The sequence below is a fragment of the Podarcis cretensis genome, assembly GCF_951804945.1.
Source record: "Podarcis cretensis genome assembly, chromosome: 11".
In the NCBI taxonomy this organism is placed as follows: domain Eukaryota; kingdom Metazoa; phylum Chordata; class Lepidosauria; order Squamata; family Lacertidae; genus Podarcis; species Podarcis cretensis.
Window position 1 is genome coordinate 40,362,243 of NC_137180.1, and position 22,071 is coordinate 40,384,313.

General features: G+C 42.3%; 1 long non-coding RNA gene across 1 annotated transcript; it reads left to right on the plus strand.

Moving 5' to 3' along the window:
- The first annotated feature begins 414 nt into the window (after nucleotides 1-414).
- LOC307226927 lies at nucleotides 415-14,906 on the plus strand. Its single transcript, XR_013843707.1, has 3 exons — nucleotides 415-914; nucleotides 1,416-1,609; nucleotides 14,726-14,906. It is a non-coding gene; the product is annotated as an uncharacterized lncRNA (long non-coding RNA).
- The last annotated feature ends 7,165 nt before the right edge of the window (nucleotides 14,907-22,071 follow it).

A 22,071-nucleotide genomic window follows, 5' to 3' on the forward strand; every position in this document is an offset into this window, starting at 1 on the left:
CAGGGATGCAGGAGAGGATATATTGTTTGATTCTATCTTTTCCAACTTGTGTTAACAAGTTCTACAGTTTAGCAGAGTAACATTCCCCTTTTTAAACTTGCACAGCGGATGCATTTGCTCAGGCTTGCTAAAGCCTCTATAATAAGTTTTCCTTTTGGTTATTTCCCCTTTAGTTCCTTATAAAAAGATAGACACGACACAGTCTTCTATAAAAGTATGAAAAGAGTTTACTCACCTTTTCTGTTCACAATTGGATCCTAGAAGGCAGACTTTAAGTTACAAAAGTAATATACCTGGAAACTATCCCATAAGGAGACAGTCACTTTGTCCTCTCTTGGCTGGAAGCCAAGAGAACATCTTAGGCTAAGCAGATGTTGCTCCTTCGACTAGTGTAGTCAGAGAGAGAGAGAGAGAGAGAGAGAGAGAGAGAGAGAGAGAGAGATGGCTGACCAGTCCTGCTCTTTTGTTACCTGGGCAGGTGAGGTCACACCCACCTCTAGTCACATGCAGAGGAAGTCTGTCCCAGCTTAGGAGAAACAGGAATTTCCGACTGGCTGGTCCAGACATCCCCTTTTATGTCCACTCTAGGGATGTTGTACTTGACTGCTCTTGTGTTTCACATCCCACATTCCAGAACCTGTTGGTCTCCAGCCACCATCAGTCCTAGACGCCATGGCCAGTAGTCAAGGATGAGAGGAGTTGAAGGCAAGCAATATCTGGAGGGCCACAGGCTCCCCATCCCTGCCCTCAGTGATTTGGGTTCAGGATATCGTCTCCTGTAATAGCCTTTTTTATGATTTGCAAAGGCGGCTTTTCTCTGTGCCATGACATTGACAGAGGCGTGGTATGTTGGGATCTCAGAGTGGACTTTCTCTGTAGCTGATTCTTGATTATGGAACTCCATATTTCAAGAGGTGCTCCTGGACTATCTCCTAACCTTCCGCTATTTAGTTAAGACATTTTTCTTACAGCAGACATTTAACCTGCCAAGTTGTGGAATTTCAGTGCTTTTTTATCTGCTGTGTCTTGAGATTAATCATTTCACTGTGCTGCTTTTAACTTGTTTTAAGCTTCCCTGAGCAATGTGTTTACATTGAAAGGGCAGGGTATAAATTCTCTTAAATAAATAATAGTTGTGTGAATGGCTCCACTTGGAAGGCACATTGCATTTGAGCTGACACTGGGTGAGATGAAATGTAGAGTGATTTTAATGCTGGCATGGCTCATTCACACAGGCAGCTCACTTGACTCTTGATTTGGCAATTAATTACTGGCTGATTATGCATCTGTAAATTGCCTTTAAGGCACATTGGTTTGCATCCAACTGTGACTCCCATTCATGGAAGTCTTTGATCCAGTGGAGACTTCCATGAACAGAATGGGGAGGGAATAATTTTTTGCAAATTCTCTTACAGCTCCGATGCTACCTCCCATGCTGTTCCACTGGGATCCCCAATCCACAGATTTTGAAGCGTTAGAAGAGGGACTCAGTGAAGATCACCTCTGTCCTCCTCCATTCATAGAAGCCTCCATTGGATCAAAGAGCTTTCTGTGAATGGAAAGAAGCACTTGGATATGGCTCGTTAATTTCAATGGAATTTATTTTCAGGTATGTATGTTTCAGACTGCAGTTTAAGGCCCAATAAAAGCTGGCTTTCCAAAGCCTTTAAGGTTTTGATATTCTGCTCCCAGACAGGAATAAAATGCATTTATTTGTCTAATCAGTTTTACTGACAGTAAGTTTAAAGTTTCATGGTGTATAGTCAGGAATGCAAACATCGTTAGTCTGAATTAGAAAATAAAAATCAATTGCTTGTTAAAACTTTGAATGGTACAACAGCAGAAAATAAAGTAGGTATGATTAGTTCAGGGTTAAAGAGAAACACAATTTGAATGTCCAAGATTCTGTTGTTTTCTAACCCGTTCCACAAATCTAGGTCCTTGGCTCATACTCTGATGAACCATTTAAATTTGCAACCTGGATTGCTGGTGTAATTCTTGAGTTTTTATTAAGATATGTGGTCTCCACTACACATCAATGGCAGCGGGGTTAGAAAGCCTCAACCCATTATGACAAAGGCAGGGGAAACTGTGACCCTCAAGTTGCTGCTGAATTTCCATCTTCCCTAACCATTACACATGCTGGTTGAGGGCTGGTGGGAGCTGGAGTCCAAAAAATATTGTTCTATTAAACATAATCATTACTGCACTGTTTACTTCCAGGGATGGGGAGAGGCACTTGTGGAATTTTCTGCCTCAGGAGCCAAAAAAATACAACTAGCATTGGGTGCTTTGCATCTTGATTTGTGGGGCAGGAGTTTGATGCTTTGCCTTTGGCAACAAAATGTCTTGAACCAGCTCTGATGTCTAACTATGCAGAGGATCAGGCTGTGAGGTTGGGAAGTTACCTTGTTAGTGACCTTCAGCCAAAAACCCAAGAGTTTTCTATGGGCCAAAGCCCTGCCTTTTGCTGAAGCAGCTGTAATATTTCAAAGCACAGTGTCAATTAATACAATATTTGTCAAAGGAAGATTTGTTACAAAGACAATGGAAGCGGGTTTGGGGAGAGAACATTAAGTCCTGAAAGCAAATCTCTCCCCACCTTCTGCCCCATTCAGCCTGGTATTTGTTCTCATCACTAGCGTATTATTTTCCATTAGAAGATTACAGACGACATAAGATGGTAATAAAAGAAACAGATGCATTGTTATGCGTCTGACAGTGAACATTTAGCTAAATGGATTCCTTTATATTGTCAGTGTTTTTCTTCATATTACAGAAATGGATGCTTTCAATTTAAACAGTGGTGTTTCTGTCTACCCTGTTTCTAAGAAGCTGTAGCACTTTCTAAACCTGAAATAAATAAAGAAATAAGGAACACATCTCCACAATCAGTCCTACAGATACTTCTTTTTCCCACCATATGTATGAATATTTTCAAGGATTGTATGAAATATATGTTTGTATATTCGTAACATGTATGTATTAATGTTGAATTATTTTAATAATAACTTTTTTTTAAAAAAAGGAACACATCACTCTCAGACCAGAAAAAAAGTTGAAGTACGTTAAGTGTAAGAACTATCCCCTGCATTTCTTTCTGTGTGATTTATTGACAGGAGCAGGTACCAGGAGCAGATTACCAATAACTCACATGGGTTCAATGAAGTTAAGTCTTCATTCAAAGAAACAAGACAGCTCAGGAAGCCAGGGCTAGGGAGTACCACAATTCTTCCCATGAGAACTTGCCCCTAGGAGGCAGTTGTGAGGACTGAAGGTCCTCAACTTCCCACAGCTCCCTAAGTTTCCTCCTCCCCCAGCTCCTTCCTAAGCAATCTGAGGCTCATGTATCATGTCTGTCTTTGCTCCACCCTCTTCATACCTCTGTGGGTTCTGGGAGACCAGAGGGGAGAGAAGCTGGTTACCACAGGACAGGGAGACACCCTGGCTGCCTCTCAGCACCCCTCCCTTTCCATCCTTCTCTTCTACCTCTGGTTCTGGGCTGTTCTTTGCTACAGACTCTTCCTGCTCACTGAACCCTGTTATCACTTCAAACTTAAAGGGGCTGGGATCCATAAACCCAGCTTTGCCAGAGGATAGTTGGGCCCCAGCATCATGACCAGTGGATCAGGGCCTCTGGAGCTTTGAGTCAGGACCTCCAAAGTACCCATGTCCCTAGGTTGATCCAGCAATGCAGATGAAGAGAGTTGTTTCAGGCTCCAAAAAGGAGTCCTGTCTTTTTAAGGCTTTTCTCAAGGTACATTCCTGGGGGAGGGGGAGGGGAAGTCAGCTACCACCTGGAGGAGGGGTAGTGCCACCATCATCAGCAGATGTAGCCTGCTGTATGGAGGTATGGGTCACATGATTCCTCCAACCCACCCATCCCTTTCATGTGGCCCCCAAGAAATTGCTAATAAAGTAATATGGCTCTTGAGCGGCGAAAGGTTCCCTACCCAGAAAATTCTGGAAAGAAAGTGAATACTTTCTGTCGTTGCTTTTTTAAAAAGGCATCATAATCCATGCATTCAGTAAAGAAACACTGAATTAAAATCGTCCACAACACAGATTTCCATTATGAAGCAATGGAAGAGTGTCTAGCACAGCAGGACTGTAATCTTGTCAGCAGCCTCTAGATACTACTGTAATTTGTCTAATAATATTATATTGTTATCAAGACTTAGCTTCTTCAGGAAACGGTCTCAAGAACAAAGAGGATGTTTTGTCTAGTCCACAAATGTAAACCCAGCACAGTAATTTGATATCTCTTCCTATCACAATGTTACCTTCAATACTGAGCATTCTCTACAATATTATTATTATGGCCGGGTTCAATTTATTACTTGGTTTGTTGCTTAAGGTTTCTTTCAGTTACAGGGCCAGTTCTTTATTTACTTTAGCTTGCCATTTGAATAAATTAGAAAATGACTGCTAATACTAATTTGCAGTCATGCTGTAAAATACTAATAAGAAAAGAATTGTGCACATTGAACCACCCCATTTCCCAGCATTGTGTAACTGTTTGCATGTAACTTCCCCACTATTATTCAACGAAGTCTACAAACAGTAGATATGGCTGAAATGGAATTGTTTGTTGTGTCCCCTATGGGTCTGTGTGGGTGCTAATTCTTTTTCATTGCAAGTTTATTACTGTGTTGCTCCCTACTTATCAGGTAATAAAATTGGGCTGTGTGCAATAATGTGCAAATGAGCACATTTAATTTTTTATCACTTTCTTTAGGATTGTCTTATTGTCACTACTTAATTGTTTGCCACAAATTCAGTACATCAAGCAATAGCTATGGGATGTGATTCACTAGGAATTTATCTTGAGCAATTTAAACTCATTTCTTATGTTTATGTCATGATGTAGCTCCCCCAATGGGGCTTTTTCAGGTCAGGAAGCACTGCATTACAAAATTCAAATAAGTGAAAATTTTGAAGGGCAGCTGTGTTTTGGCTGAGGAAGTATGAATTAGGTAGGTTCAAATTTAAATGTCAAGCAAATAAATCTTTCCTCTTCCCCTACCTCTAGCAGCTGCCATACCATAATACTGAAAATAATATATTTTCCTACATAGCCACATATGATTAGGCTATAAACTTATTTGTATGTACTAATCTGTATTTAAGAGTTCAAGAACTCACTTGTAAATTCAATTTCAAATATGAGGAATGCAGTATGATACATTTGACCCTGATAAGAACATGCATTGAAACAGAAGTGTGTATAAAGAGTGTTAATGGAATAGATTGTCCCAAGGCATCAGGAGAATAATGTGTTTACTCATTCATTATGCTCTGAAGAAAAAAAAAGCCACCAGTGATTTGTTGACCTAATTTTTGGTGGGGGTATGTGTGCACCTTATTATCAGAACACCAAATAATTTGGGTGCTTCTCCTCAACAGATAGCCCAGGTGAAGCTTAAATATCTTTTATATATCCCACCAAAGTTGCAGGCGTACCACAAGTATGCAGACAAACAGGTTGGATGGTGTCTTATACTGTACACCTCTTTCCAGCAGCTCCTTCAGCCAAGCTGGTGCCAAACGTATTGCTCTGCTTTCCTTTGGATCACATCACCAAGGCCAAAGGGGGTGGTGGTGTCTTGTTGTCTGGGCATCTCAGGACCTCTATATACACTGCCCAGACTTCCACCCTTTGGTGCTGCTAAATCACGGTTTGACTTCACCCCCAGTGGTGCACTCAGTTGTCTTGAGACAGACAGATGCCAACAATGCTGAATAGGGATAATGTAAGCACTACAGCAGCCTAGTCAGAATCTGGTCTCCATTACCATTATACTCTTGAGATTTAATGAGTCATCAGAGATTGTGATCAGATGAGATGATCAAGGCACTGACAAAAAAAAAAGTTCCTTAGATATGAACTTGAATGTGTAGCTTCTGCCATATCCATAACACATAAACAGTGCAATCATATGCATGTTTATTCAGAATAATGTACCATTATGTTCAGTGGGGCTTGCTTCCTAGATAGTGTGTTTAGGATTGCAGCCAAAGTTCTCTTAAAGCAATGATCCTAATAATTTACTACATGAAAGCAGATACAAGAAGGTGAGGAGTCCAACCTCAGTGTGATGTCAGTGAAGCTCCTGCATTTAAGTCATAAATCAGTTTAACGTCTGCTGAAATGAAAGGTTGTTACATAAAGGCAAGGCTCTTGGGAGCAAGAGGGTTTACAAACTGACAGGGCAACAATTTATTGTTGTGTTGGCAGACACTGCTATAAATGTGCTGACAAAGTAAAAGTGCCCAAAGTTAATAAAATCAGGAAGGCTCTGCAAATGTTATATTGCTTCTCTATCATATATAGCTATATGAAAGTTCATGGCAAAATGTTTTCATGCAAACACTGAGAACGCCAAGGCTGTAACTTTCTTTTATCAGCTTTAAGCATATGACAGAAATAAATTGAAATCTAGACTGAAGCTTTCTCTTTCACGATCAAAATGGAGGAAGAAGTCTCACTGGGTTTAAGACCAATGAGAAGAGAAGGAGTTCCCTGATGGATCAGACTAGTGGTCGATCTGTTCCAGCATCCTGCTCACAGTGGCCAACCTGATTCCCCTGGGAAATCCTCAAGAAGGGATTGCTAGAAATAGCCCTCTCCACTGATATTTCATCTGGTATTCAATGGCATATGGAATCTGAATTGGGGGTTCCATGTAACCATCATGAGTAGTAGTATCCTCCGTGAAGTAGGTCCCATCTGTACTATAGCTTTAAAACAGTACTATCCCACTTTAAACAGTCATGGCTCCCTATTGGATCCTATTAGCATCCCGAGCCTGACTGTTCTTCACAAAGCAATGGTTTTCCCTCCTCAGTAGGACTATGAAATATTTCTACAGTATGTTCCTATGAAATAGGATGAATTGGACTGTCAAGCAAGTCCAGCTTTGGACCAAGCTTCAGTTTGAATCCATTGCTGTCTGTGACTGTGGAGGATCAAAAAAAAATCAGATGGTGAATATAAGTGAAACTCACCAGTTGCTCCAGGTAGTTCCCTGGATGGGGCATTGCACTGGAATATGGACTCAGGGGTTTCCTTCAGGCAGTGCAGCAATTTATTTATATAGATAATTTCAAAGCCAGTGTGGTGTAGTGGTTAAGAGTGGTAGTCTCGTAATCTGGGGAACTGGGTTCGCGTCTCCGCTCCTCCACATGCAGCTGCTGGGTGACCTTGGGCCAGTCACACTTCTTTGAAGTCTCTCAGCCCCACTCACCTCACAGAATGTTTGTTGTGGGGGAGGAAGGGAAAGGAGAATGTTAGCCGCTTTGAGACTCCTGAAGGGGAGTGAAAGGCGGGATATCAAATCCAAACACTTCTTCCTTCTTCTTCAATTTCCCTTTTATGAAGCTGGGAGGACAAGTTAAATGAGGGTCAGACACAGTAGAATGCAAAAACCGAAGTTGGCTTATATGCTGCTCATCATTTTTGCCTGGAAAATGTATTTAAGAATACATTAACTTGGTGGTCCAAGAAAGGATCAATAGCATTAGAGTATAAAGGTAAAGGTAAAGGTAAAGGTACCCCTGCCCGTACGGGCCAGTCTTGACAGACTCTGGGGTTGTGCGCCCATCTCACTTAAGAGGCCAGGGGCCAGCGCTGTCCGGAGACACTTCCGGGTCACGTGGCCAGCGTGACATCGCTGCTCTGGCGAGCCAGAGCCGCACACGGAAACGCCGTTTACCTTCCCGCTGGTAAGCGGTCCCTATTTATCTACTTGCACCCGGAGGTGCTTTCGAACTGCTAGGTTGGCAGGCGCTGGGACCGAGCAGTGGGAGCGCACCCCGCCACAGGGATTCGAACCGCTGACCTTTCGATCGGCAAGCCCTAGGCGCTGAGGCTTTAACCCACAGCGCCACCTGCGTCCCCAGCATTAGAGTATAAAAAGCAGCAATTCCACCTCCCTGCCCAGTTCCAAAGTAGACCCTGAAATGCAATATTTTTAGTCATAAAAACAATGTTTTTAATAAGCAAACTCCCACTCAGTTCTGTCTTTTGATATTAGAAACCAGATGACTTCAGGAGAAAAAAACCTGCTGTCTTCATAAAAGTTTACAAGCTATGGAAATATATTTGGATTCTAAGCCAAAGCAGTAACAACTGCAATGATAATACTCTACCCATGGCTGCCCTTGCAAACTGTTACTTCCCTTAACTGATCAGGGCTGCAGTTATGGAGTAATTGGACTGACTTATTTAAATTTATAAAGCAGCAAAGTACATCCCCAACTATGTTCCAGGGATCTTCAGTTGATTGAAAATGGCACGTTATCAAATGTAAATGAGTGCTGGATATTGAAACAAGAAATATCTCTGTAAACCCAACACCATCTGTTACTGTATCACCACAATTTTCTAAATAAGTTGAGATCCTTTTCTGAGGACAGGAAACGCAGGAATGACCAGTATTCCATGGATCTGTTTTGCATCCTTTCTCAGCGTGTGGCAGCCGTGGTTTTTTAGTCCTTTGAATTAACTTCTAGCTGCTGATGCCACATGTTGAGCCAATCATAGAAAAAACAAAACAAAACATGCATATCCTGGCCTTGCCTCAGCATGCAGAAAGCCAGACAGCAATAAGTTTTCTCTTGGCTTCAGCACTCACTTTGCCACTTCAGTATCAAGCCCTGCTGTTTCAGTGATTTCCAGTCATGGGTGGCAAACATGGACTGTAGGTCTGACATCAGTACCCAGCAATCTCAGACAGCTCCATTGGTCAAAAGACCCATGGCCCTTTTGTTTACCCAGTCTGCAAGCTGCAGTCTTGACTTGTCAGTAAACCACATTGCAAATGTTTCCACAATGCCCCAGAGGACCTGACATTGCATCACTCCGAGGCATTGTGGAGGGAATTAAAATAGCAGGTGGCTATTTGTTCTGGGGTTTCCCCCAACCCTCTGTGGCATTTATATATTACCTTTCTTCCAAGAAGCCCAAGGAGGCACACCCAGGTCCCTTCCTCCTGTGAGGTACCGTAAGTTAGGCTGAGAGGCAGAGACTGGTCTAATGTCACACAGTGTCAGGTTTAACATTTCTCTTACACAAGACACGACATGCTGGCAGTTTAACTAGTTGAGGTTTATTAGCAATAACAGGCTTTCAGCAAACCGAGCTTCCCACAACTCATTCCTCACTGTCGGAGTCAGTTGACTCAATTGGCTTCCTGCCCTTCCCAAGGCCAGATATACCCCAGGCCTGCCCCCCGCTTCCTGCTGGTCTTCCTTTGCTCTAATCATTTGTTGTTGTTTTTTAATAATTTTTTTTATTAATTTTCCAATTTTTAACAAACATAACAAAAACAACATGGAAACAAACACAAAAAATCATAATTTCTTAACCTTATTTCCATAAGCCTCTTTTCTCGGACTTCCCCATACCTTCCCCTTTTTGCATCCTTTTTTTTTTTTTTTACAATTATTCAACAACCCTTTTAGCCAATTAAATATAAATTCATTCTCCTTTTCAATTTCACCCTAAATCAAACAAAATTTACCGCTGTAATTCTACATCTTCCTCTCCCTTAGCATTTTAGCACTCCTCAATTTTATAATAACTCTTAAGATATATTTTAAACTTCTTCCAATCTTCTTCCACAGTCTCTTTCTCTTGGTCGCGGATTCTGCCGGTCATTTCTGCCACCTTTGTTCTAATCATTTGCTCCACCTCCTACTTTTTGGAGACTCAGGTGCAGCCAATTCCTCCTCCTCGGAAGTTGACTCCAACTCCCTCCTACCACCTGTACCCTTCTCCTTCATCTTTGTGCTGCTGTGAAAACTTATAGGCAGTATTCCCGAGCGAGAGGGGCTTATCTCACTTTTGTTGTGTGAAAGAATCAAGTTTATATTTTCCTCAGCCTCTTCCTCCCCCTCTGCTGATTCCTCTCTGCTGGCCATGTCTCTGACACCCAGTTAGCTTCATGGGTAAGTGGGGATTGGAACCCTGGCTTCCCTGGTCTTAGTCCAACAATGTATAAACTGCCTTCCAGATGAAAATGTGGCAGTGTACAAAAAAAAATGGGTGGGGGGAGGAAAAAATGAACATTTTTTTTTAAATAATAAGAATATATTCAATCCACCTGAAAAAGAAACATTATAAATATCGAACTATACTACTCTGAAAAAGCCTGAGTAAGAAATTCTAAAGGAGGTGCCCAAAAGAATAAAATATTGACACTATCCTAATCTCCATGCAAAGTGTGTTCCAATATTTATTTTAAATGCTGGCTCTCAGATACATTCTACACCCAATGTGCCAGAGGCACAAAGAGCCCTGGCCATGGCCAATATTCAATTGTAATATAACACAAAGGTCAACAATGTGGTGCCCATGGGATCCTGTGTGCCTGCCAGTACCTTCTGTGGAAGCTGTGAAAGTTTTCCTATGTTTGTTCTTCTGTTCTGAACTGAGGAGAGATGCGAGTGTGGTTGATGCAGATGCCTTTCTCCTCATTTCATTGCAGAGCGGTGGATTTGGATGGCGGACATGTCTGTACCATTTTGTGGTCTCTTTTTACCGCTCTTTTAGATGTGGCAGCAATTTTGTGGGTTATTCTATGCCCTCATGGCAGCCATTTTGTGACTGGTGTCCACAGTCCGTTTTCAAAATTCCAAATACCCACTGGCACCAGCAGGTTGTTGGTTTCTTATTTATCAGTTTGACACTGCTACTGAAATCATTCTGGGAGATCTGCCCCATATTGGTTTTCTTTGAGCCTTTATCTGGAGGTTTGTTTCAATATTATTTAATATATGTTGGCTGACACCCATGTCTGATCGCTGTCAAGCAGAAGACCATGAATGAGATGCTTTGTCTCCCTGCTGTGTGTTTTCCCTTAACCCACCTCTGACACACCACTTTCCCCCTCCTCCCTTTCAAGAGGACCACATTGCAAACTCATACTTTCCATGGTTTTTAAGGTACAGTGGTGCCCCGCAAGACGAATGCCTCGCAAGATGGAAAACTCGCTAGATGAAAGAGTTTTCCATTTTGGAGGTGCTTCACAAAACGAATTTCCTATGGGCTTGCTTCGCAAGACAAAAATGTCTTGCGAGTTCCTGCAGGGTTTCTTCCCTCCCCCTTTTTCTAAGCTGCTAAGCCGCTTATCCGCTTATCCGCTAAGCCGATAAGCCGCTAAAAGCTGCTAAAAGCCGCTAAACCGCTAATAGCCCTAATCCGCTAAACCATCAATGGGCTTGCTTTGCAAGACGAAAAAACCGCTAGATGAAGAGACTCGCGGAAAGCATTCTTTTCGTCTTGCGAGGCACCACTGTAATTGTTCTAATAAGTGTATCAAATACCAATCACTTTTGAGATGTAGACATTGGTGGTTCGCTCAACAGCACAAAGCATTCACAACATCCCATCTCTGTGTGTGAGGAAATGCCGTAAGATTTATTCAGTTATAAATTTGTTATTACTTGTTTTGACACTTTCCCATGAGAATGAGTAAAGATGAGTTAACTCAGTCATGAGAGTGTTCTAGCTCTATGGCTTTAGAAGGTCTATTAGTTTAGAAATACTGTATGATCTGTTATTAAATGTTTTAGGTGATATTTAACTGCATTACTGTAATCCGCTGCACCCCCCCCCCATTTCCATAGAAACCATTACCTGCTATCAGCCAAGAAACAGGTTTGTTGAACAAGCAGAGCTTACAATGAGCCATACAGACTCAGTTCACCATGCTGTTCCTATCGCTTTAGTCCAGGCTTCCTCAAACTCGGCCCTCCAGATGTTTTTGGCCTACAACTCCCATGATCCTTAGCTAGCAGGACCAATGGTCAGGGATGATGGGAACTGTAGTCTCAAAACATCTTGAGGGCCGAGTTTGAGGAAGCCTGCCTTAGTCCTTCCTTCCCTCAAAGCATTTATCCTCCCCCATTTAACTTAAAAAAGCTCTCAAGAGTGGTTTACAAAATTAGTACCACTAAGTTGCAACTGACGTGCATTGAACTTGTGCGCATTCAGATTTACATGCTTGGACATTTTTTAAATGAAAAGGGGACAGGTGTCTGGGAAAAATTTTTTGGCAACCCAACTCATCATTGCACCCAAGGTGTTTTGACTATACACAATTTTGGCTTTGTGCACTATCCACAGAATGCAAGTTGACAGTCGCCTGCGCTAAGACAGACCCAGCCCTCTGGCTCACAATCTAAAAAGGCATGACACACGAGGAGAAGGGAATGTGAAAGAGGAGGAAAAAAGCAAGCCCAAACACAAGCTCTTCAGCTTACAAGTTCAGTCCTTGTGTACAAACCATGCTAAGGTGCCAACTCTTACAGACTATTGGGGAATACACTTATTGTTAAACACATATGAGCAAGCAGCAATATAATCACCATGATGAGCCTTATATTTAAATGTTCTCATGTGAACCAGGACACAGCTGCTGGTTTTGGTGTGCTGAACCATTTGTCAATCAATCAATCAATCAATCAATCAATCAAGTTTATTAAATTTGTGAGGTCCATGCCTTTACACAAAATACCATAAAACATTATTTAAAAAGATGAACAATAAAATTATAAAAATAAGCTAAAATTCATGCCATGCTGTCCCAGCAAAGGAAACTACCCAAAAAACCCCACCATTCAGGAAAGAAAATACAGCAACAGAGCAATGGGAGGGACCTCACCATTTCATCCAGGAACCATACCCTAGTTTTCATAGCCTTCACCACAAAGACCGCTACCACGTGAGAAATCCATGGATCAGCGTCCACCAGTAAAAACTTTACTTGGTCCTCAGAGTTGACTATTGATTTGGGAATAGTTTGTAACATCACATCCCTGAAGGCCGAATAGATGGGACAGTACAACATGTAATGTGTGAGATCCTCTTTGGTTCTCATATGACAAGGACATATACGCTGCTCTACTGGGATTTTTGCATATCTGCCTGACAGATAGGCCGTAGGAATGGTTTGAAAACGGGCCATGGTGAAAGCTCTCCGAAGGGTGAGATTGGTGATATTCGCCAAGTAATTGGCGCAGGTTTTGACTGTTTTCAGTCGGGGAAACCAGTGGGAGGACCCTGGGTTCTGTATTTTTGTGATGTCTAACAGGGCGTCTCTCTCCAGGATCCAATCCCGAACTTTGTCCGGGCTCCACAGTTTGAGAGTATTAAACTCCGGTAGGGTGTATCTAACCAGGATCTCAGATAGGTTTTGACGCCAAGTGGTGTTCTTTTGAAGAGATACAAAGGCTTGTTTGGCCAATAAGGTGTTTGAAGTGTTTGCAAGGTTGACGTAAAATCGTAGGAATCTTAAGTGGGCCCTGGCAGACACAGAGGGTAATCCAACCTCCACCCTCAGGAAAGCTGCTGGGGTTCCTTGAGGAAGGCCTAGAATCCTCTTGAGATAATAATTTTGCAAAATTTCAAGCCGTTCCAACAGCCTCTGGTTCCACCCCCAGAGTTCTATCCCATATAACATCTGGGGAATAGCTTTCCCAGCAAAAGCTCTTAATGCCGGGATCACCAATTGTCCTCTCCGGGTATGGAAGAAACTAAGCAGGACACCAATTGTTCTTCGTGTTAGAATGGTTACAGCCTTAAAGTGGGCTAACCAACTAGATGTAGCCTGGAATGTAACACCCAGATATTTAAAAAAAGGGCACTGTTCAATCACATGTTCGTCTAAAGACCATCTAAAAGTGTGGCGAGCTCTAATGAACACCACAATTTTTGTTTTGTCATAATTTATCTTTAGTGAGTTGTGGGAACAGTAGGCTGCGATCCCCTCCAACATGCTGCGCAAGCCTCTTCGGGTGAGTGCCATTAAAGCCATGTCATCGGCATATAACAATATATTCAGACGTTTGCCTTCGAGGGCTGGAGCCGATGACTTGTACTTTGCCATGTACTGGACAATGTCGTTTATATAAAAGTTAAAAAGAAATGGGGCTAGCAGGCATCCCTGTTTGACCCCTTTCCCCAATGGCAGTGGGTCTGTAAGAGTTCCCGATGGCCCAGATCTGATTTTAACTGTAGTATCTGTGTGTAACTCTCTGAGGATTTTTAAAAGTCATCTATCAATGTCCGTTTCATATAATTTTTTCCTTAGTCTATCTCTACAGATTGAGTCAAAGGCAGATGTCAAGTCTACAAAGGCCACAAAGAGTCTGCTCTTATACGCTTTTGAATATTTAGCTACCAGGGTCTGTAGTACCATACAGTGACTATTGTATTGTGGCCCTTTCTAAATCCTGCCTGTTCCTGGTTGAACAGGTTAGTGTGGTCCGCCCAGTCCATTTGTCAGACTTTTACTGTCCTGAACTGGAACCAAACCAGAACTCAGTTCCAGCTGGACCTGAACTCAAATTGAACTAAATAACTAATGGTTTTACTCAATGGCTCATACCTGCTAAAAGTACTAAAGGCTAGGATTGCACTCACATTTACTCAGGAGTAAACCCCTTTGAATTTATGGGACTTGCTTCAGAATAAGCTTCATGACACAAGTGTTTTATGAATATATATATATTTTAAAGTTCCCCATTAGTTTGTGGTACTCTGATGATGATGAAAAATATAACTGTTGAGACAACTTTAGCTTTATAAAATTTAGCAGTTGTAAAGCTGTTTGCTTAGCTTAGGTTTACAATATCAGAATGACAAAAAACAGAAATGTGGAAGAACATACACACTCATGCTGATCTTAGTAATCTTATATAACTCATTTTTTCTTCACAGGCATGGATAACATCTTGAATCTGCACGTGAGGCTCCCCCCATGCCTAACCCAAAGGAGAGCTTTTTCTCTCTACATAGTTGGCACTAAGATGTTCATTTCATATAATATGTGCTTTTGCCCATGCCATGGAAGATAAACATCGCCTAGGTGTTACTTGATAAATTGATAGTAAAGCCTGGATGCACCAATTAAAATCATTGCTGAAACAAAAATGCCTAACCTACATTTAAACACAGACAGAAGGTGTTGATGTAAAAACCATACGGCAGACAGTTCCATTCTCAAGCCCCAGCAAATGCTCACAGGCTTGTGTGTGTGTCATTTCTGCTTTATGTTTTAAGACTGTAGGTTAGCAGTGAAATATCAGGGAAACGATCTAGAATTAGGGGTGAGCAGTGAGATGGCCAAGTTTGCGGATGATACAAAATTGTTCAGGGTTGTTAAAAGAAATGGTAAAGAAGTCTAAAGTGGCTCTCCAAACTGACTGAGTGAGAGGTGAAATGGCAAATGCAGTTAATTTCATGTAAGCAAGTGTAAAGTGATGTATGTTGGATAAAAAAATATTAATTTAATGAATATGGTTATGCGGTCTGAACTGGCCAGGAATGAGACCTTGAGGTTATAGTATATGACTTGCTGAAGATGTTGACCCAGGGTGCAGCAGCTGTGAAAAAGGAAATGTCCGTGCTAGGGATCATTAGGAAAGGAATTGAAAAGAAAACTGCTAATAGCATATTGCCATTATACAGATCTACGATCGCCTCACCTAAAAAGGGATATTGTGGAGTTAGGAAAGTTTTGGAAAAAGACAGCCGAAATAATCAAGGGGCTGCAGCGACTCGTCTATGAGGAAAGGTTGCAGCATTTGGGACTTTTTAGTTTGGAGGAAAGCTAAGTGAGAGAGGTGACATGATAGAAGTTTTAAATTACACATGGCATGAAGAAAGTGGCTAGAGAAGTATTCTCCCACTCTCCGAAGACGAGAACATAACATCCACTGGTGCAGAACAGATAGAAGTGTTTCTTCACACAGCACATAGCTAAATGATGGCACTTGCTCCCACAGAAGGCAGTGATGTCTTTAAAATATGGATGGCTCAAAAAGAGGATTTGAAAAATTCATGGTGGACAAGGCTGTCAATGGCTGCTAGCTATGATGGCTATACTCTGCCTTCACAGTGAGAAGGCTTCTGAATACAGTGGTACCTTGGTTCTCAAACTTAATCTGTTCCGGAAGTCCGTTCCAAAACCAAGGCGTGCTTCCCCATAGAAAGTAATGCAAAGTGAATTAATCTGTTCCAGACTTTTAAAAACAACATGGATTTTACTATCTAGCGAGATCCATAAAATGAAAGCAATAATCAATGTACTGTACTATAAAATAAATAAGACAGGATTGTAGATGATAAAAATTAAAATTGATTTTTTGCACTGATGATAGTCATTGTTTGGATGGGGAGCTTTTATCCATTTGTGCAGTCACACAATCAATCAATCAATCAATCAATCAATCAGTAGATGAACTGAGTTCCACACAGTCACAAAAACAAAGTAACCGAAAAAGCCTCAAAAACAAAAATGCAAAATAAATAGCAAAAACAAAAGGGCCAAACTTAATCCGTTCCGGAAGTCCGTTTAACTTCTGAAATGTTCAAAAACCAAGGCGCAGCTTCTGATTGGTGCAGGTGCCCCGGAAACAATAGCCGACAACCACATCGGATGTTCAGCTTCCAAAAATTGTTCAAAAACCGGAACACACGCTTCTGGGTTTTTGGAGTTTGGGAACCATAGCATTTGAGAACCAAGGTGTTTGAGAACCAAGATGTTTGAGAACCAAGGCACCACTGTACCAATTGCTGGAAACAGGAGGAGAGGAAAGTGCTCTTGCACTCAGGCCCTGCAGGCGGGTTTCCCACAGACAACTGGTTGGCCACTGTGCGAATAGGATGCTGGCTGCACTAGATGAGCCATTTGCGGTTTTCCCTGTAGCTACTTTCACACAATACAGTTGTACAACCATATCATTCGGATAGTGGTTGGTGGAAATGATAAATTTTGATTTTGGGTGTGTGTGCATGTGTATACGGGGGCAGCCAAGCCTATACTGTCAATGTTGCTAAACTTCCTTCCATTTTCTTTGAGCAAATTTCCATAGATCTTTAGTCTATCATTCAGAGGTCAGGTTTAACTGATTGCGTCAGGCCATTTGGCCCAATATTATCACTTTTGACTGACAGCAAATCTCCAGGGACTCAGGCTGAAGTCTTTCATAGCAGCACTGCCTAAGATTGAACCTACAACCTTGTTGCATGCAAAACACAAGATTCTGCTACCTTTGCCTTAAACATCCCTCAGCTGTAAAGTTTGACATTTAATGATCCAATTCCATCTCTTTCATTGCCTCACTTGAGGGAGGGAGACACCTGAAAATTGAATGAGGTGAACTATTTTTTCTTTTCTTTTCAAATGAGTACTGATGAGGATTGGTTGTACCTGGGCTGGGATCATTGATAGGTTCAATAATGGCATCTGTATTTTTGAAGATTAATGTATGTTATTTATATTCCTGCTGTAACTATGATCATCAGGATAGGTGTGGAGCAGAATGGGGTTAATTTTAATTTTGTTCGTATTTCTTTCTGGAAGGAAAATGCAGTGTTGATCCCCCCTGCAATACATGAGTTTGAGATTCTTCTCTATTGAACTTTACATGCTTAGAAGAAAAGCAAAGTACAGCTCATCTGGGACTGTGCCACTCCAACATGCAGATGGATAACCAAACAATAAAGTTTGAAAATATTCCTTCAGATTGAAAAAGAAAGGAAGATGTATTTAGAAAGATCATAGAGGAGGAAATGGCTAGTGCTAGCTATGCAGGTCATAAGTGGCCAGAATTAGCCATGCAATAAGCTGAGCCAGCTCGGCCCTACCATTAGGCAGCGACACAGCCAATTTTGGGTGTTGTGAAAGATCAACAAGTTCTTATTAATTAAATTTATTAGGACTGTATGTTTACTGGCTAGGAGGGCCAGAATTACTTGACCATCCTTGGGTACTGTGTACTCATAGTGCAGGAGCTCATGAGAAAAGAAAAAAATGAGAAAGGATTTTTGTTCCCAACCTCATGCAGATGCCTCATAAAAAGTGAGTGGCTATTCCATAGATGTTGTTAAGTATAATAGATTTAATTCACACAGGAATTTAAAAAAATTGTACTAATGAAGATTTAAAATGAGAATGCCTAAAAGTGTATTGGTGAAAAGGTTAAATACGGGTTTTCCCCCATGGGGCTATATTAAACCCAAGGAGAGCACTCTGAGCTCTTGCAAATGGTTAAGTAACTGACTGTTGTTTCTTTGGTAGCTAACATGTGAGTGTTGTAACCTTAGATCATGTGAGAGGTATTGGATTGCAAAAACTCCATTTTGAAGGGAGTTACCTTTGAGTCTTTGTCTCCCAAACTCAATGGAGTGAAGATGTAAAATGAAGCTCTCCTGAAAGAAGAGTAAACAGCTTCGAGGCTGGAATGCAGGCTGGAGAGAGAGAGAGAGAGAGAGAGAGAGACCTTTGCTTTTAGGTCTGTTTGGATTATTACATATTTTGTAAAATGCTGAGCCTGTGCTGGACAGCACAAGACATTGTATGGATATTTTGGACATATCATTTGCTGTATTCTGTTTTATTTTAAAGAGCTCTGCCAGTAAAAGTTTGAATATTAATTTTATGGGTCTGGACAATGACTTATTCCAAAAGGAGTCAGTTTTTTTTAAAAATAAATTTTTATTAAAATTTTAAAGATTACAGAAGAAAAAAAAAAGAAAAAAAATAATAATCAAGGAAAAAAAGAAAAAACAATACATACATATATATATGTATTTTATATATATATAAAATAATCAAAAACCATAAAACAGAAGAAAAAAGAGAAAAAACAAGTCAAACCTGTACATCACTTACTTACAGTCACTTATTTCCTTGACCTCCTCACGCCTCCCATTTTTGTATTCTAATTCAATTTGTTATTTCAGCAAATCCTTCCAACCTTATTTTTATCTTAATAATTTGTCTTAATATACTATAATTTTACATTCTCTCTTTCACCAACTCATTTTAACTTAATCCTTTATGTCATTTCTACTAAAACCACATAATTTTCTTTTCCCAACATCTTTCTAACAATCCTTAATTTTACAATATTTTTGAAGATAAACTTTGAATTTTTTCCAATCTTCTTCCACCGACTCTTTTCCTTGGTCCCGGATTCTGCCAGTCATCTCAGCCAGTTCCATGTACTCCATCACCTTCATCTGCCATTCTTCCCGGGTGGGTAGATCTTGTGTCTTCCAATACTTTGCGATGAGTATTCTTGCTGCTGTTGTGGCGTACATAAAAAAAGTTCTATCCTTCTTTGGCACCAATTGGCCGACCATGCCCAAGAGAAAGGCCTCTGGTTTCTTCTGGAAGGTATATTTAAATACCTTTTTCATTTCATTATAGATCATCTCCCAGAAGGTCTTAATCTTTGGGCGTGTCCACCAAAGGTAAAAGAATGTACCTTCAACCTCTTTACATTTCCAACATTTATTATCAGGCAAATGATAGATTTTTGCAAGCTTGACTGGTGTCATGTACCACCTGTATATCATTTTCATAATATTCTCTCTTAAAGCATTACATGCCGTAAGCTTCATACCTGTGGTCCATAACAGTTCCCAGTCAGCCATCATAATGTTATGTCCAACATCTTGTGCCCATTTAATCATAGCAGATTTGACCCAAAAGGAGTCAGTTCTTATGCTTCCAGCCGCTTCAAACTGCACAGTATTAATATCTGCAACAGATGTGTGGTTATTCCACAACAAATGCTCACCATTCTGCTTTCTGGAGCAGCCATACAGATGCACCTGGGATTTTACAAGCTGGGCAGAGCCTCAAGGGTCCCTTGTTGTTTGACCTCAATGGTTCCAGCTAAGAAGTATATAGTCTTCTGTGCAGGGCAGTAGCAAAATCAGTTTAATGGCTTCATTTCCCTGTAGGGAATTAGCCCACACATGAAAATACTTGAAAACTAGTATTTTCTCAGATGTTGGGTGTTTGTTCCCCCCTGCATGGGAACTATTTAAAAGAAATGTCACAAGAGCCCTTGTGATGACAAGGTGGCAAAGTACCAACAGCATAAACAAACTTGTGAATTAGGCATTGAGGACAAATCACAAGAAATACATCTTCAGTGAAGGAAGGCAGGCAGGAAGATTTTATTCCTAGAAGGAAAGCAATTGTGGGTAGTAATTATTGAACTGTTCCAACTGTTTTGTATACTCTTTAGTTTGTGATCAGGTACCAGTAGGAAATCAAACAGCATTGCCAGCTTGCTGTGACCTCCTTTCAGCGTCTGTCCCCAAATTACAGTTCTGTAAAATGCGTTGGGGGTAGCGGAAAACAATGCCAAGATGAAGAAACGGCTTTAGAACAATAACGTCACCTTCCTCTCACCAGGGAAGAAAAACACTGTAATAATTCCACTGTCTGGCTGCTGAACAGGGCTGAGAACTTTATTAGAGAGCTAGGCTTTTTCCCAGCCCTGAAGGGCTTACCTACCAACCACAGAAAGGAAAGCAAAACTAAAGAAAACAGCTTTTGCCTTGTGTCAAAATTATGAAGCTGTGTAGTTAGGGAAGATCCCCAAACAAGAAGTATATTTGTTTATTAAATTTACATGCCACCTTCCTGCCAAAGGAGACCACAACAACCAACATCACAGATACCTTTGGACTGTAGGCTGAAGGGAATTTAGGTCAAGAACATAGCCCCCAACTGTCCCGTTTTAACTGGGACATGTCGGATCACAAAAGCGAATCCAGGGAAACACAAAAGGACCACAGCAGGCCTCGCAGGTTTTTTTTTTTTTTGGGGGGGGAGGCAGCCTAACTAAGGTGACCTGGGTGTCGCAGTGGTGGTGATGAGCTGGTGAAGGTAAGTCGGGGGAGGGCCTGGGAGGGTTGGGAGGTGGCAGTGGCAGGCCAAAGTGGCCTGGGAGCACTTCCAGGCAACGGGGGCAGGCAGTGGTGGCCTGGGTGGGTGAAGGGTGGGGGTAGGGGTGGCATGATGGGGTAGCATCCCAGATTTGGGACAGAAAATGTTGGAGCGTATGTAAGAGTAAGTATGTACCATATTTTTTGCACCAAAGGATGCACCGGACAATAGGACACACCTTGTTTTAGAGTGGGGAGAACAAGAAAAAAAAATTCTCCCCCTCTCTGCCCAGCACCCCTTCAGCGAAGCGGCAGGAGGCGCTGCACAGAGAAGGGGAGAATTTCCCCCCTCTTGTTTCCCCCCTCTAAAACAAGGTGCCGTTTAAGGTGCGTTCAGGCGCCTTCAGGCGGCTACATTGGAAGCCTGGAGAGCGAGAGGGGTCGGTGCGCACCGACCCCTCTCGCTCTCCAGGCTTCAGGTTCCTTTCGACCTGCTCTTTGGGGCTGGCGGGGGGAAGCCCACCACCAGCCCCAAAGAGCAGGTTGGGGAGCAGCGCAAAGGCGCGCAGCAGAGAGGCTGCTGCCATAGCCGCGCATCACCTCTCCAGCCAGGAGAGGGTCGCGAGGGGCTTCTTTAGCCCCGCGCGCACTCTCCTGGCTGGAGAGGTGGCGCGTGTCTAAAGAGGCTGCTGCAATAGCTGCGTGTCACCTCTCCAGCTGGGAGAGGGTAAGCGGGGCTTCTTTAGCCCCGCGTGCGCTCTCCCAGCTGGAGAGGTGGCGCACGGCTAAAGAGGCTCCTGCCATAGCTGCGCATCACCTCTCCAGTCGGGAGAGGGTCGCGCGGGGCTTCTTTAGCCCCACGCACGCTCTCCTGGCTGGAGAGGTGGCGCACGTCTAAAGAGGCTGCTGCAATAGCTGTGTGTCACCTCTCCAGCTGGGAGAGGGCTTCTTTAGCCCCCCGCGGGCTCTCCCAGCTGGAGAGGTGCCGCGCGGCTATAGAGGCTCCTGCCATAGCTGTGTGTCACCTCTCCAGCTGGGAGAGGGTAAGTGGGGCTTCTTTAGCCCCGCACGCGCTCTCCCGGCTGGAGAGGTGGCGCGCAGCTATAGAGGCTCCTGCCATAGCCGCGCGTCACCTCTCCAGCCGGCAGAGGGTCGCGGGGCTATGCTGTCTTCGCTCCATAGGATGCACACACATTTCCCCTTCATTTTTGAAGGGGAAAAAGTGCGTCCTGTGGTGCAAAAAATACGGTATATAATTAAAACCAAAACAGCCAAGGCAGGGCTTCCTTTAGGTTAGAGGGGTTCTGAGGTTGGATGTCCCCATAATTACACCTAGGGTGTAGATACATATCACAAAAAAGCCCCAGGAGAAA